A 15,723-nucleotide genomic window follows, 5' to 3' on the forward strand; every position below is an offset into this window, starting at 1 on the left:
TAGAGAATATTCATGGAAAATACTTAGGCTTTTTATTTATTTTCCTGGAAATAGAAGACAGGTGCCTTGTTTTTTGTTACAGTAAAATAATATACTCTTATGTAGCTATGACACTTCATTTTGTGGCTTGTTACTGTTAAACAGTGCCAGGATTCTGATGGCAGTCATGTAGGCTAAATAGTTATATCTGAAATTTTTTATTGCTAAATAATTCATGGTCCTTCTCCTTTTTGTTTGCCTCCTTTTAGACTGACTATTTGAGAGTTCTGAGCAGCCGTGTGAAGGCTGCTCCTGTTTTACTCAAAGTGTGGTATTCGCATTCTCTGAACAAAGAGAGATTTAATTCTCTCTCCCAGGACTTTTCCTGGGGAAGGCAGTGAGAAACCTCAGAGAAGAAGAGAAAACAATTCTTATCTCTACTTGCTGCTCCTGTTTGGAACATGTGGAATGTGTCATGGAGATGGTTTGCCAGAAGTGATTTGTGAGCTGGACACCAGCGAGGGTTGTTTGGACTGATTGGCCAATTGGGTCAAAGCTGTGTTGTGACTGTCTGCAGAGAGTCATGTGTTTTTCTTTAGTAGTATTTGGTATCTCTTTAGTGTAGTTTTAATATGGTATTAGTGTAATATAGTACAGCTTAATAAAGCTTAATAAAGGATTTGTTCAGCCTTCTGGAATCATGGAGTCAGAGCACATCATTCCCCGGATGGGGATCGCTCATCTACGACACAAAGCGCGGATTTTTACACCTTGTCGAGCTGGCATCTCTTGCTGACGCCCAATTCTTGCCCTTCTACAGAGGAGCTCAAGGAGAAGCTGCAGCAGTATGTTGATGAGGTGAATGCCCACGAGCCAGGTTTCATCAAGGCTGTCCGGCACAGCAGGCAGGAGGGGCTGATCCGCTCCCGAGTCAGCGGCTGGAGAGCAGCCACAGCGCCGGTCGTCGCTCTCTTCGATGCCCATGTGGAATTCAACGTGGGTTGGTGTGTGCCCCTTCCATTCTCTCACCCAGGGACCTTTGCCAAGCACTGGTGGTAAATTACTGACTGGCATTCAGAGGGTGAGTTAGAATTTTGAGCTTTTTAATGAAAATTCAGACATAATCATGGACACAAGCAGGAAAAATGTGTTTGTGCTGTGTAAGATGATCTAGATACATTTTTATGGTTTGAGTAATCTGCTGATCTAATTACAAGGTAGTTAAATCATATTAGAAAACTGCACATTAAAAATCTCCTCCAGTAATGTAGCCCTTTGCCCATGAGGGTGAATGTATCTTCATTTCATTAAAAAAGATTGTTTCTTTTACATTCTGCAGTGTAAACAAAGAAGCGTTATTTTGGCCAATCTGCAAAAGTAAACATAACTAAAATAATGTATTTTAACGTGTTCAGTCTGGATTTAATATCTCCCTTGCTCCTTAAGTAAAAGTGAGGTAAAAAGGCAAGAGCTTCTGTCTCTAGGATAGATCTATTATTAACTCTGCTCCTGATGTCCTTGATAGTGTTGCAAGCCTGAAGTTATCATTACTGGGTAGCAAGGGTATAAATGCTCTATGATATGCAGATACTCATTTCTTCCATCCACCAGCTCAAATCAAGGTTAACAACAGAGCCTCTTAGAGAATATGTTGCAGTCTATTATTTTGGGGCAGAAAGGGCTCTGAATGGGTAACAGCTTTAGACTTTGCTCCTTCTGAAAAATACAGCATTAGCTGCTATATTGTTTATTTGGTGGTGGACTAAATACTCTTTAAGGGCTCCTTCCAAACCAAACTACTCCATGATTTCCATCAGTGCTATGCTTGCAGTGGTGTAATCTTAACAGTGTATTTCTTTTTTTTTTAGGGCTGAACCAGTGCTCACCAGGATAAAAGAAAACAGAAAAAGAGTAATTTCTCCATTGTTCGATAACATTAAGTATGATAATTTTGAAATAGAGGAGTATCCCCTCTCAGCACAAGGCTTTGACTGGGAGCTGTGGTGCAGGTATCTGAACCCTCCTAAGTCCTGGTGGAAACTGGAGAACACAACTGCTCCAATAAGGTAATAAATAACTAAATTACAGTGTCTAAAAGCTCTCCTGGGTGTGACAGGGGGCAAGTGGGCTCAGCTGTGTGATAGGTTTTACTGACTGTAAACTTCGATTACTTAAATGTCCTTGATGCCTACTCAGTCATCAAGAAAACTCCTGTTTTCAGTAGATGTTTTTAAAGGAAACTTTTGTTTTCAGTAGATCTTTTTAAACAGGTTTCCTGCCCAAGTGGAATGGTAGGCAGGGCTGCTCTGCAGCACTCTGTTCTCCAAATGTCTTGCCTGCTGATTTAGTGCTTACAGGCCAGAAATGGAATTTTCTTTGCAGTTACATTGCATAAGCAGAGCTGACCTGACAGCTGTGTTCTTTATAGTGTTGTCACATAGGTGCACAGCTGTGCTGTGTCCCAGGAGTTAATGTCTGGTCAGTGACACTGTGAGCAAAGGCTGCATTGGGTCCTTGCTTTGGGACAGTCTGGGTCTGCACTTTGTTCCCATGTCCAGAGTGTTGTCAGACTGGTACAGAACAATCCCTTTGTCTCAGGGAGGGGAGTAGTACCCTCTGAACCCACTGAGCAGCTCTGCTGAGAGTACAGGCCTTGCTTGTAGACACACATTCATTCCAAGGAGGGCACTGGTACCTGTGCTCCAGCTCCCTGCAGAAAGGAAGTGTGAATGCTGTTCTTACCTCCTGAAAGCAGAACCTCAAACAGCACTGGCAGCTGTTTTTCATCCAGCAGCTATCTTGGCAGGCAGGCACTTTTCTCAGGTTCTGTCAGTTTAACACCCTCTGAACTGCACTGACCTATGAACAGAACCTAGAATTGGAAAGCAGGAGATAAAAATTAACAGGTTTGCCAAAGACAAACGTGAAAAGGGGTTAATTTCCACATCATTAGAAATAGTTATTGCTGTTAATGAGCTCTGTTGACACTATAAAAATGTTCCTGTGAAGACAGGTTGAGAGAGTTTGGGTTGTCCAGCCTGGAGAAGAAAAGGCTCCAGGGAGGTTTACAGCACCTTCCAGTACCTAAATGGTGATTCCAAGAAAACTGGTAAGGGACAGAAGTAGGTAGTGATAGGGCAAGAGGGAACAGCTCTAAACTGACAGAAGGCAGGGTTATGTTAGATATTGAGATGAAATTCTCTCTGTGAGTGTGGTGAGGCACTGGAACAGGTTGCCAGGGAGGTTATGGATGTCCATTCATGGAGGTGTTCAAAGCCAGGCTGAATGTGGGGCTCTGAGCAACCTCATCTGTTTGAAGATGTACCTGCTCATGGCTGGGGTTTGGAATGAGATGATCTTTCAAGTCCTTTCCAGCCCAAGCCATTCTATGATCCTGTGATTAATTATACAGAGTAACCATTATGATTTTTAAAATTAAAAGTAGTGAAACACCAAGTAATGACTTTTCCATTTTACCCCCAAACTCTGTTCCACATGAGGACTGGGCAGTGCATGTACTTTATGAATTTCAGGTTTGTTCCCTAGCTCTTTCCCTGGCACATTTTTTAATTCAGTGCAATATGCTGCATGTGTGTGTTGGATAATTAAAACAAGCACACCAACAAACAAAGCCATGTGTCTTGATGGATGGTTTCTATCTGCCTCCATTATTCTTTTAGAATTATAGCAAAGGGAAGCAGGTGCACTGAGAAACACTTAAAAACAACAACAAAGGCAAAAGTACCTATCATAAATGAAGCATAAGTTTTGTATTGATGTTAACTGCTATTTTCTTCATTAATAAATACATCAAAGATGGTCTTTCATTGTTATAAAACGGGTACTATAGCACTTGGAGGCATATATAGATTTCTGTAGAACTGTAGAATTTGTGATTAAGACAGCCTATGATCTGTTTGAAAGCAGATGTGTCCACTAGCTGTAGCTTGAGTGTTCTCCATAAAAGCAGGGTGATTTCTTCTGTACTGCTAATTAATATCTTGTCATTACCAGAGTGCCAGCATAATAATCTGAAAAGACATCTTTATTTCTTGCAATTGTGGATTATAAGGTAGGAGAAAAATGAAAAGGCTAAATGACTCTGTATCCTTCTCTACTCATAAGGTGAAATTGTACCCTCTGTGGCTGAACTCTTACCTGACTAAAATTTGCTCTGTGTAGCAAAAATTGGTTGGTTCCCACCATGACATAAGTAGAGTTTACTGATCCAGTAAAGCTATGTGATTTGTTTAGGTTTGGCTCAGGATAATGGACTAATGTTATGCTGGTAAAGGCAGGCTTTGCTTGATTCTGTATTAAAAAATGTATCTGGATGGTCCTATTCAAGAAATAATCTCTTTCTTTAGGTAAGCTTACAGACACAAGTTTTTAGCTCTAGCTGAACCTGGCTTCTGGCTAAACACACAGAACTGCACATCATTTGCAATTGTCACAGGCAAGAGCCTTGAGGACTTAGCAAGGACAGAGGCTACACTGGCTGATGCCCCAGAAACAAAACTGGGGCACCTGGATCTCACACTACTAGCACTGAAATCCTTACTGCTCTGGTGAATATTTATGTCCAATAATTTGACTCTAATTTCCTTCAATGGTGCTCATTTCACTTTAGAATTAGGAATGTCAGAAGGCAAGGCTCAATAAAGCTCTTTGAGAAATACTTTCTTAAGAATCTGTTTTGCTGCATCATTTTACCTAGCAATGATAAATACAATCTGTGCCTGAAAAATAAAATTCTTCATAATTTATCTGCTAATTTTGGTTGCTGATGATTTATTCTTCCAGAAGTCCTGCACTGCTTGGATGCTTCATAGTGGACAGAGAATACTTCCAAGAGATTGGATTGCTGGATGAAGGCATGGAAGTATATGGAGGAGAGAATGTGGAGCTTGGAATCAGGGTAAGGAAGGAAAACAATTAGCCCATACTGGTGGCTTACATTTAAAATATAGCTTACTTCTTATTGCAGAGGGGGAAAGCAGTCCAAACCATGGATGATGGCATGGAAAGGAGATCCACAGCTCTGCAGACATGTACATTTATTTGAGGAGAGAGGAGGGAAAAAAGAGCAATAGCTCTCTTTACAGAACTTAATCTGGGACAAGGGTAGATGTGTAGAATTTGGGATTGTTCTTTCAACAGAGTTTTGCAGAGTTGATAGCTAAATTTCCCTGCTTACCTGTGGTCCCAGACTCAGTAAGAACAGTTTCTCACAGGTGTGATGAGAAAAACCTTTCTAGATTACTTGGTTTATTTAAATTAGGAAAATCACTGTGGAGCAAAGTAGAATATAGGGGCATTTATGCTGCCTTCCAGACAGAAGGGAATTAAGGTATTCATAATGTGAATATATTGTGAGTGCATATATTTTCTTTTTCCATTGTACACTCTTCACCTGTTTACTATAATGCAGTATTGTGTGTGATTTGTGTACTTCTTTCTGTATCTCTTCACAGTTTAACACCTTTCTGTTCTCTTTGAGAATCTCTCAGGTTTTTGATAAGGGTGGAATTCCTAGGTAGATAATGGTAGTGAAAAATGGGGTGGTGTGTTATAAAAATCAATTGTGAGCCCTGCTAGGAAAGGTAAGGGAGAGGTAACATTGTGTTTTGAGCCTTTTAGCTGCCAGAATATCAGCATACCGTTGTACAATAGCAAAAAAAGGGGAACTTACTGTAAGAATAGATAATTATCTCCTGAGACAGCAAGATAGAACACAAAATACTCATTTTTATTTCTGGCTTCTTGAAATTCTTTTTCTTCCGCCTGTTAGAGATAAAGAGGTTTTTCAGCCAGAGTGAAGCACAGACCCTCTTTCAGCTTTCTCTCTCCCTCTTTCACTTGTTTAAGGAAAGGGAGAGAGAAATGCAAGGCTGCTTCTTTTAATAACATTGTTCTTCTCACTGTAAGGGCCAGAGAGCTGCCTTCTGCTCCCAAAAACTTATTTTGCAGCTCAGTGTTGCAATGAGTTGAAAATTACCATCACTTTGATTTTTCTGTTCTTTTTCCAACTGACAAAACATTATTGTTTCCTCATGAGTGCAAGGAGTTGTCTCTGGGTTTGCATCATGAGATGTCTCCTGTCTGGGCTGCAGCACTTAGCCTTGGAGGAGTTGATGTTGGTATGTTGGTAGACAAGGCCAGAGAGACACAATCTCTGCATAATTGAAATTTTGGAGTATGCTGGATCACTGAAATAAGGCCTGACACTGCTCTGATTTCCTTATGGCTTTTTCTCTGTCTCCAGGGAAGCAGTGCCTGACCTACATAAAATACTCTCATCTGTAACAGAGTGTAGTGTGCAAGGTAACATAATACGTGCTTCCTTATCTGAATTTATGCTGGCTTGGATCTGCCTGTATGAAAACAAATTCCAGAGCTGTAATAAATTACAGATTGTTTAACAGTTTATTAATGCTCTTCTGACAATCCTCAGTGTGTCTGAGATCATCCAAGGGTGAGACTCAGTGAGGGGAGACCTCAGTGTGGTCTTCAATATCCTCACCAGGGGAGGTGGAGGTGCAGGCACTGATCTCTTCACTCGCGTGGCCAGGGGCAGGACCCAAGGGAATGGCCTCCAGCTGTGTCACAGAAGGTTTAGGTTGGATATCAGGAAAAGTTTTTCACTCACAGGGGTGGTTGGGCACTGGAACATCTCTACATTACTTGTGGTGCTTTCAGCTGTGGGGCTGCTGATGAATGCCTTAATCAAAATAGTCATTGTTCTACAAAAACGACATTGTAATTACAGTATTAGTGCAATAAATAATGTTTCCCTTTTAAAATGCTGCTCTCCAATCTGTGACTATGTAGGCTCACTGCACCTCCTCTTTCATTGTCGTTTTCCTTTTTTTAAAGAAGTGTCTAGATTTTTTTAGTATTCTGCTGTGTGAAAAGCATTCTCATTCAGGATAATGGACAAGCAGACACTGTCTGTCCAAAATGGCCTGCTAGGGAAATTTTATGCAAATGCTTGTAAGAGCAAACATCTAGAGGAAGAACTGGAGAGTTTATTTTTGACTGCAGAAATAGCACATGTTAGAATCATTTGAGCTACCTGTTTATCTGAAACACAGTGGGTAGAACATGGTCCCATGTCCATCTATCACTGATTTTGTTCCAGAGGATGTAAAACTTCTGTGAGGAATTAGACCCTGACAAATGGAGACTTTTCCCACTATCCTCACCCAGGAGTTATGTTTGTCACCTCATCATCTGCACAAATATCTAGTTATTTATGTTATAGGAGTGCAAGAAAATCACCAACTATTGGAAACTGTATTTGAAGGATCCATTGCTGGCAAACCATTACAAGCCACAGAGAGCAGGACTTTGGAGGATTGTTCTCTTGATTCTGAATTTGCTTCAGAGCTGCTACTCAGCTCTGTTGGTCTCTGATTTGGAATACTGTTTTAACTTCTAAGATTTTTACCCTTGTCTATGGATTTGCAACAGCATTTGTAAAATACTAAACATGTATTATTAAATAAATATTAATAGAAATCTTTTGCCTTGAGCTAGAAGCTGGCAGATGAGTTCAAAACATGAATGGATTTGATTCTTAGAAGAAACTCTTTACTTTTCAACCAAATGTTTTCTTGTAAATCTGTTTATTTGCCTCATAAGACAAAAAAGGCAGGCTGGTTGATGCAGGACTTAATAGAATCGTCTTTGAGCAGTTCAATCATTTTAACTGGGGTTTAGAAAGATTCATTTACTGTCAAGAAGCATCATATTTATAAAATCAAGTTAGAATGAGTGGTGCTTCTTTTTTGTTCAATCATTCCCAATTGAATGGACTTAAGTGTGCTTTTAAATTACCAGGTTGCATTTGGAGGGCAGATTGGAATCACATTTTCATCCATGTGCCCAAGCAGGAACTGTGTTGGTAACTGCCTTAAAAGAATGTGAGTGTAAGGCTGGTGTTTCTCAGTGTCATTTGGGCTCAGCTTCTGGCTTGGGCCTGCACAAGCAGTTCTTGTGGCCATGGAAGACCCTACAAATCCTCTGCCATCAATTGCATTCATTCAGCCAGATTCTGCTTTGCATGGTTCATGTCTGGTTTGCAGTAGGCTTCTTAAAGGCCTCTTCCAATTCCTACTGAAGTCAGAAGAAGATTTTCTATCAAAAGCAACCCTGTAGCAATTCTTTTGTCTTTTAAAGCAGCCTACATACTTGATAAAGCTCTGGAATATCTGTTACAAGAAGTTATTTGTGCCACTTTTAGGGATGCCCTAACAAATACTCAGTGATCTGCCTCAGGTCCCAGACTAAGTCATCATCAGAGTCATGGGAATGCAAGCCCAGGCTTTGACTTAGAGTAATTCTGTGTGTCACAAAGACTTTGTGCTTGCAGATGAATTTGTGTTCACTAGGATATAATGGCCCTCTTAAGTGGGTAAGAGGAAAATTTATTAGAAGGTAAAAGCTCTTTAAGGGATTGGGTCTTGTTCCAACTAAATGCTATATCAGGACTTTACATCAGGTGACCCAGGAGGAAAATTGCATTTATAGTTAGACTGAGTGTGGCACACTACTTTTGTGTAGTATATTTCTGTAGTGAAATTAATTGCTTCATTTCTTGCTAGTCGGGTGGTTTGTCTGCAGACCTTTTGTGAATCTCGTGCTGTTTCTGATGGTGGAGAACTGGAGGAATGCAGTTAATGAATAGAGATGGAGAAATTAGTTACTTGAGCAAAAAATAGTCCCAGGGTTCTTTGGGGTATTTTCCATACATGAGGGTCCCTCTGTGGCAAAGCAAGCAGATGTGAAGTCTGTCATGGCTCTCTCTGATCTATTGTTTTGGAATTCCAGAAGTTAATATTTGTTTGTTAGTTTCGGGCTGGGTCTTTGGGTCTTACCTATCTTGTCTTTTCTTTAACCTCCTCCCCACAACATGCTTCTGGGATCGTGATTTTTCATTGCTTTTTTCATTGCTTCTTAGTTAAGTGAGTCTCTCCCATTTGGTGCCTAGAAACTGATGGCTGCTTACATGTTCCAGCCATTTCCAGTCCACAGTGTGTGTGTATCCTGATTGTTTCTCACCTGAGATCTTTCTTACAATATTGCCCTTGGGATAGTGTTCTTTTTGTTAATCACAGGCAAGTGAAGGTACTTACACTTGGCCCCAAATCTCCATATTTATGGGGAAACATTTCACCCTTTTTCCTCTTTACCTGGAAGTTTCCAGCAATTTTACCTGTCAGTGTTCCTAACACAGGCCATAAATGACACGAAACTGTGACTATATTGCATGTAAATAGATGTCTGACTTTATTAAGGAAAGCCTTTGCACAGCTGTCCTGGCCATGGCTGGGGTGGAGATAATTTTGTTCCTAGAAGCTGGTACAGCGCTGTGTTTTGGGTTTAGGATGAGGATAATGTTAAACTGCACCAACAGTGTTCAAGCTCAAGTGAAGTTTCACAGCACATAGGCTACACTGGGTTACATTTTCTCCTTCTCCTTGCCATGCTCTTGTTCTAGCTCCTGCAGCAGCTCACCAGTGCTTTGGCCCTGCCAGCACAGTGGTCTGCCCCACACTGCTGCCTCTGAACACCTCTGCTTCAGTAAACTTTTATTTTCTTTCAGATACAGGGTTAATTGTAATGCTAATCAGCTCGTGATTTGCCCTGCTGCCTCACAAACTGTTTTGTTAGGCAGATTGACGGGCTGGCGTGCCAGTGTGATAAATATGGCCAGGAGACTCCTTTAAAAAGGCCTTTATTACCTGAGGGGTTGCGCACAGCGCCGCTGCTCCCACAGCACGATGCTGAGGAGGAGGAGGAGGAGGAGTGCAGCAGGAGGGTGCGTGCAGCTTTGTCTCTCGGCAGAGCTGGGGCTTCCACCCTCAAGAGAATCCTTAGGAAGATGATGTTGGCTTGTAGTCCAGGGGTATCATCCAAGCTGAGCACTATTAAAGTTATGGTGGCAGGACGGAATCCGGCTCTGGTCAAGGGTGGGTGATTTAGTGTGGTTCTGGGGGGTTAAAGTCAGAGTTCATGTGCTGGTTTTTGTTTTGAGAGGGTTCATATAGTTCCCACAGCCTCTCATTTGAATTCAGTCCGGGTGCAAGGCCTGGGAGCAGGGGAGCAGGGGAAGTGGTTCCTGACAGGAATGGATACAAATCTAAGGTGAGATGGAAAGGGGCACAAATGCAGAGTATGACAGAGAGAGATACAAATACAGGGTAAAATGGTAACATAGAACAACAGCAACTCAAGGCAAGTCCTAGAACTCTGACATTCGATGTTTAACAACAGACCAACACTTCAAATTAAGACCCTATCCACTTCATTAACATCAACTAGCAATTACTTCTCTAAAAAAGAGCTCTCATCTCCAGGGTTTCATTTCTCACACCAAGAGGTAGAAATGTCAGGAAAGGAACCAAGAAGATTGAAGGGATTTTTCACCCAACTGCTGTGTTGTGGGACTGTTTGCATGGAGAGGGAGTAGTGGGCTGTGCCATGTGTGCCTGGTGTCCCTTTCTGTCCTTGCTGCTGGGCCTACCTCCGTTGCACTCCACTGAGCAATGGAGATCTTCCCCAAATATGCCTCAGGAAAATTAATCAAGATGTTCCCCATTTTTGCACTTGCAGCTATCATCACTTCTTGTAGTCTTAAAGCCATGTTTTTAGCTTGTTTTCAGTAAGAAGGCCAATATCCTTTGCCACTAGGGAATGATTTGCTCTACAGAAAACATCCTCAGTACGTGATCACAAGTGCTGCCAACAGTACAAGGTTGGTGATGTGTAAAGGCAAAGGGCTGAGAAGTCCAAAAATAGAAATATCCTTAGTTGTTACTCTGAGATAACTTTTAAATACTGCTTTTTCATATAATGATTCTCTTTAAATTTTCGTTAAAGCTTTAAATAGAGAGAAGTTTATTTTGCTTTTATCCATTTTGTGAATTAAGAGGAGACTATTTCTAGATTGAAGCCTGAAAGAAAAAGATGGTAAAGATTGACCAAATGTTGCTTCTTACAAGATGTAGCCAATGCTTTTCATAGCTCACACTTTCACCAAGACAAAAAGAATTCCTTAGCAGTGCAAGTGTGGCATAAGCACTTGCCTAGCACCCTGTGTAACCAGCAGTGGCTTATCTGTGTGCACAGGATTATTCCTGAGGTTAATTTTGTTTTGCAAAGTACCTCACTGTGTCAACAATTTGAATCCCAAGATGACACAGACTAAAATTCTCTCTTTACAGGATTGTAATTCCAACAGGTTAAAAAAAGAAAGGCTCTATTGAGAACAAAACAAGTAATTGCCATGCCTCCAAATTCTGCCAGTCATGACACTACTGAGTTTTTTGGCTTGCTCTGGTTTCAGTCACTCCTACATTGGAATAATTGTTTTTCCCTCTGTTCTTATGAATGCCTCAGCAGGTAATCTGCAGCTACAGCATGTGTAATTATACATTACCAGTGAATCAGTTTTGTGGTTTTGCTGTTTCTGGGGAGAGAACATGTTATTAGCTGCTCCCACAGGAAAGAAAAGTATTACAGCAGCAGCTAACATGGGACATCACTATACCCTACAAGGAAGGATGAGGAGGCACTTGGAGATTTCTCACAAGTGTTTTTTCACCAACTGTGCATGTGTAGTTGCACATTACCAACTGGGAAGTAATACAGATATATTTATGTTTTATGAGAGGAAAGTGTTATTTATAGCGGTATGGGAAATAGTAAAACAGTTTAACTCAATATACACTTACACATCAATGGACTCAGGTGAGATGCAAGTTAATTAGTGCATTATTAGCCTCATGTTTAATGCTCTCCTGCACTTTCAAGTCATAGTGTAATTGCCATTGTACCTTCTTATATTCCAAGTCTTCACGGCCTAAGCTGGGAAGATTCCATATTTGTGGCTTTCCTCTAGAATTTAATTTCCTTGAGATATTTTAATATTGCAAGACTGATTTAGTAATCTAACAAAGATTAGAGGAAGACCAGTGAGGGAGAGCAAGGGGTTGTTGTGGTAGTGCAGAAGTGAGTAGATGACTGAGATGGGTTCACCAGGATGGATGCAGCATGTTCAGGTCACAGGTGTGAAGGCCAGACACCTTTATGTGTGTGACAGCACCTTATGTTGTAAGGCAAGGCAGTGAGGCAAAAGACCAGCCTGGCTGAACAGGGAATTCTTCAGGAGCTCTTGCCTCAGTCTTTAATAGTACTGATAGAATTTGGGCTACTGTGCTGTGGAAAGGGACCTGGGGCTCCTGCCAATGGCAAACTGAATGTGGGTCAGCAGTGCCCTGCAGCCAGGAGGGCCAGGCCTGTCCTGAGGCACAGCCAGGAGGGCCAGGCCTGTCCTGAGGCACAGCCAGGAGGGCCAGGCCTGTCCTGAGGGCATCAGGCCCAGCCAGGAGGGCCAGGCCTGTCCTGAGGCACAGCCAGGAGGGCCAGGCCTGTCCTGAGGCACAGCCAGGAGGGCCAGGCCTGTCCTGAGGCACAGCCAGGAGGGCCAGGCCTGTCCTGAGGCACAGCCAGGAGGGCCAGGCCTGTCCTGAGGCACAGCCAGGAGAGCCAGGCCTGTCCTGAGGCACAGCCAGGAGAGCCAGGCCTGTCCTGAGGCACAGCCAGGAGAGCCAGGCCTGTCCTGAGGCACAGCCAGGAGGGCCAGGCCTGTCTGGGGACATCAGGTGTGAGGGTTTCCAGGATGAGGTGAGACATTCATCTGACTCTATATATTTTAGAAGGTTGATTTATTATATTATGATGTTATGTTATATGATATGAAAATGATATATTAAAACTATACTAAAGAAAGAGAAAGACATCAGAAGGCTAGCAAAGAATGAATAATAAAAACCCATGACTGACTAGAGTCTTGACACAGCTGGCTGTGATTGGTCATTAATTAAAAACAATTCACATGGCAGCAATCAAAGATGCACTTGTTGGTAAGCAACCTCCAGACCCCATTCCAAGCAATCAGATAATTATTGTTTGCATTTCTTTTCTGAGGCTTCTCAGCTTCTCAGGAGAAAATCCTGGTGAAGGGATTTTTCATAAAATATAACCGTGACAACAGAGGTGGCTGGCACTGGAACAGGCTCCCCAGGGAAGTGGCCACCACAGCGAGTCTGACAGAGTTGAGGAAGTGTTTGGGCCATGCTCTCAGACACGTGGTGTGACTCTTGTGGTGTCCTGTGCAGGGCCAGTGATTGAACTTTGATGATCCTTGTGGGTCCCTCCCACCCCAGCATGTTGTATTCTATGATCAGGCTTTAGGCACAGTGCAAGATTAACAAGACTGATCAGGCTAAGTGTAGCTGTGGTAAGGAGAGAAAGGTAAAGCCATAAAAGATGGCCAGCACAGTACATTGCTCCATGAATACTAAACCAGTGGCAATCCTGTTTTTCAGTCTCCTTTTGTGCTTTTTAAGAGAAAAAGTGATTTCTTTTACTTCCTGTTGCTAACATCAACTTGGCAACGCAGTGATTGATGTGTGGGTTCTTGACTGTGCCTGGCAATGAGATGGACACACTTGGCAGAGAACTGGATGGGGCCCTAAGTGACCCTTGCCATGTGTTACCTCCAAGTAACACAGGTGGAGAGTGGTTCCTGCAGTTCCAAGGAGCAGCACACCATGCATAGTTTAACAGTACACTCTAACAGTTTCACAGCTCATGAAGATACATGCAAAATTAATCCCTGCAGAACAAAACAATTGAAAAAGTACATAATGAAGCAATTAGCTAAAAGAGGAAGACAAGTAATGACCATTTAATTTGTGAAGAATCCTTACATGGATTAGGTTTTCAATAAGAGTGTTCTATGAAGGCACAATTAATGTAAAATGAGGCCTGTGAGGCAATTAATGATGACTTCAAAAGTTAGATTTAAGGGATAATTTACATATTAAAACTGAAGAGCAGCTCTAGTTATGTTAAAGTCTTTTATTTTTCTTTTAAAAAGCCTTTTAGATTGTGAGGGGGTGTTTTTGTAGGTTACTTAGAGTTTCACATTAATCTGTCAGCTTGGTTATGAAAAAAGGCTGTTCTTCCATACAAATAAATAAGTTTACCTGAAAGTAAGTATGACAGGATTGTGTGATGATCAGACATTATTAATAAAGGTTAACTGAATTCAGCGGAGATATTACCTAAATAAATATTAACATATTCCATCCAGTGGGTATAGTTTCTAGCTCTGCAGAGGCAGATACCCAGTAACAAATGTGCACGACAATCCAAAAACTTCCAGGGTGTGATGGAAAAGCCACTGATAGCAACTAGAAATATGAGCCTTGATTTCAGTGATCTTTGTGTCTGACACTCTCTCTGTCCTTTCTGCAGTCACCTGTCCAGATACCAAAATAAAAATGCAGATTCAAAATGATTATGGTATTAAATGCACATAGCTTATTCCTACTTGTCTGTAGAACATCAGGCTCATTACTTTTATCAGTAAACAATTAATGGTAATGACAAAGGATGACAAGATTTTACAATAAATTGTTCCCAAAAATATATTTCAAAGATACTGGTAACTAATTAGTTTGTATCCACAGTAGTAATTAATTTACACTGACTGTTTTTTTAACTCTGGGGCATCTTTAATGAGTACTTCTAATTTTGTAATCTGATAAAAGCAGCTCAGCCACGAGGGTTTGCAGGCACACTGCCTTCTCTGTGCAGACCTCAGGCCACAGAATGCACTTCTCAGAGTTACAGCCAAGCCTGCTCATCTGTTTCCAGCAACTGATATGTGTAATTAAGAAAACAATGCAACCCCCCTTTATGTTCTTACATCATGTTTTCTGTAGTGACAACATGCTGAAATGGAATATCCCTTCCTGTTAGTTAAAAATTTAAATAACCAACAATTTCCCTTTATGTTTTCTAGTCGTAATTTCAGGTAAGAGGTAAACGAGCTGCAAGAATCATCTGTAGGGTGTCCTAACAATCCCTTTGTAAGATCATCTTGACCTTTTAGCCTTGCTCGGTCACTACCTCAGTTTCTCAAAAAAAAAAATGTCTAAATAGATCATATACATGTCTAAAATAGTTGCTCTGGGCCTGTCTAGAAAGTGCATTCTTCATGTTTAACAGTTTTCTAAGGCATCAGTTTTGTTTGCAGGAATGTTAATAACCTGAGTTGTGGATGCAGAGTGATCTTGTTATAGTTCTTAGAGTTTACTTCAGTCATAACCATCCATTCTGGAAATGTGCTCTGCCAGTTCCTTTATTACCCTGCTCTCCTCCTGTGGGGCATGACTAAACTATTGAGCTTTTCTCTGTTCAACCTCTTAAAACTTCCACTCACCTCACTTCAGCCAGCTCAAGCTTGTTACTGTTTCTGTGGGGTGAAAACAATGAAACTTCATTAAGGGGGCAAAACCTGGGCTTAGTCTAAACCATTAATGGTAACGTAATTAACTTGAGTGCAGCTCTGGCAGGTTACATCTGCCCTGGCAGTGCTACAGGAGGGTAAACTGGGCACACAGTCTTGCCCAGAACACCACCATTTGTTGTGGTTGTATTCAATCCCTGAATTGACTACTTACAGCATTCCATTTTTTTAAAATTTTATTTTATTTATTACATGAAGCTCCGAAATCTTTCATCAGACCTGGCTTGTTCTGCTTTTCTGCTTTCTCTCTTATTTTACCAGAGTGTTCACAAAGGAGAACACTCACACATAAAACAGTTCACAACACCAACAATGAACAAATACCAGGAAAATCTGGGCACCAAAAAGATTCCCAAATA

The 15,723-nt window shown here is 41.4% G+C and overlaps 1 long non-coding RNA gene across 1 annotated transcript; it reads left to right on the top strand.

The window, feature by feature from the left end:
* The first annotated feature begins 201 nt into the window (after positions 1-201).
* Positions 202-4,879, top strand: LOC143692208 (uncharacterized). Its single transcript, XR_013180075.1, has 3 exons — positions 202-983; positions 1,848-2,045; positions 4,783-4,879. It is a non-coding gene; the product is annotated as an uncharacterized LOC143692208 (long non-coding RNA).
* The last annotated feature ends 10,844 nt before the right edge of the window (positions 4,880-15,723 follow it).

This window comes from Agelaius phoeniceus, chromosome Z (genome assembly GCF_051311805.1).
Source record: "Agelaius phoeniceus isolate bAgePho1 chromosome Z, bAgePho1.hap1, whole genome shotgun sequence".
In the NCBI taxonomy this organism is placed as follows: Eukaryota; Metazoa; Chordata; class Aves; order Passeriformes; family Icteridae; genus Agelaius; species Agelaius phoeniceus.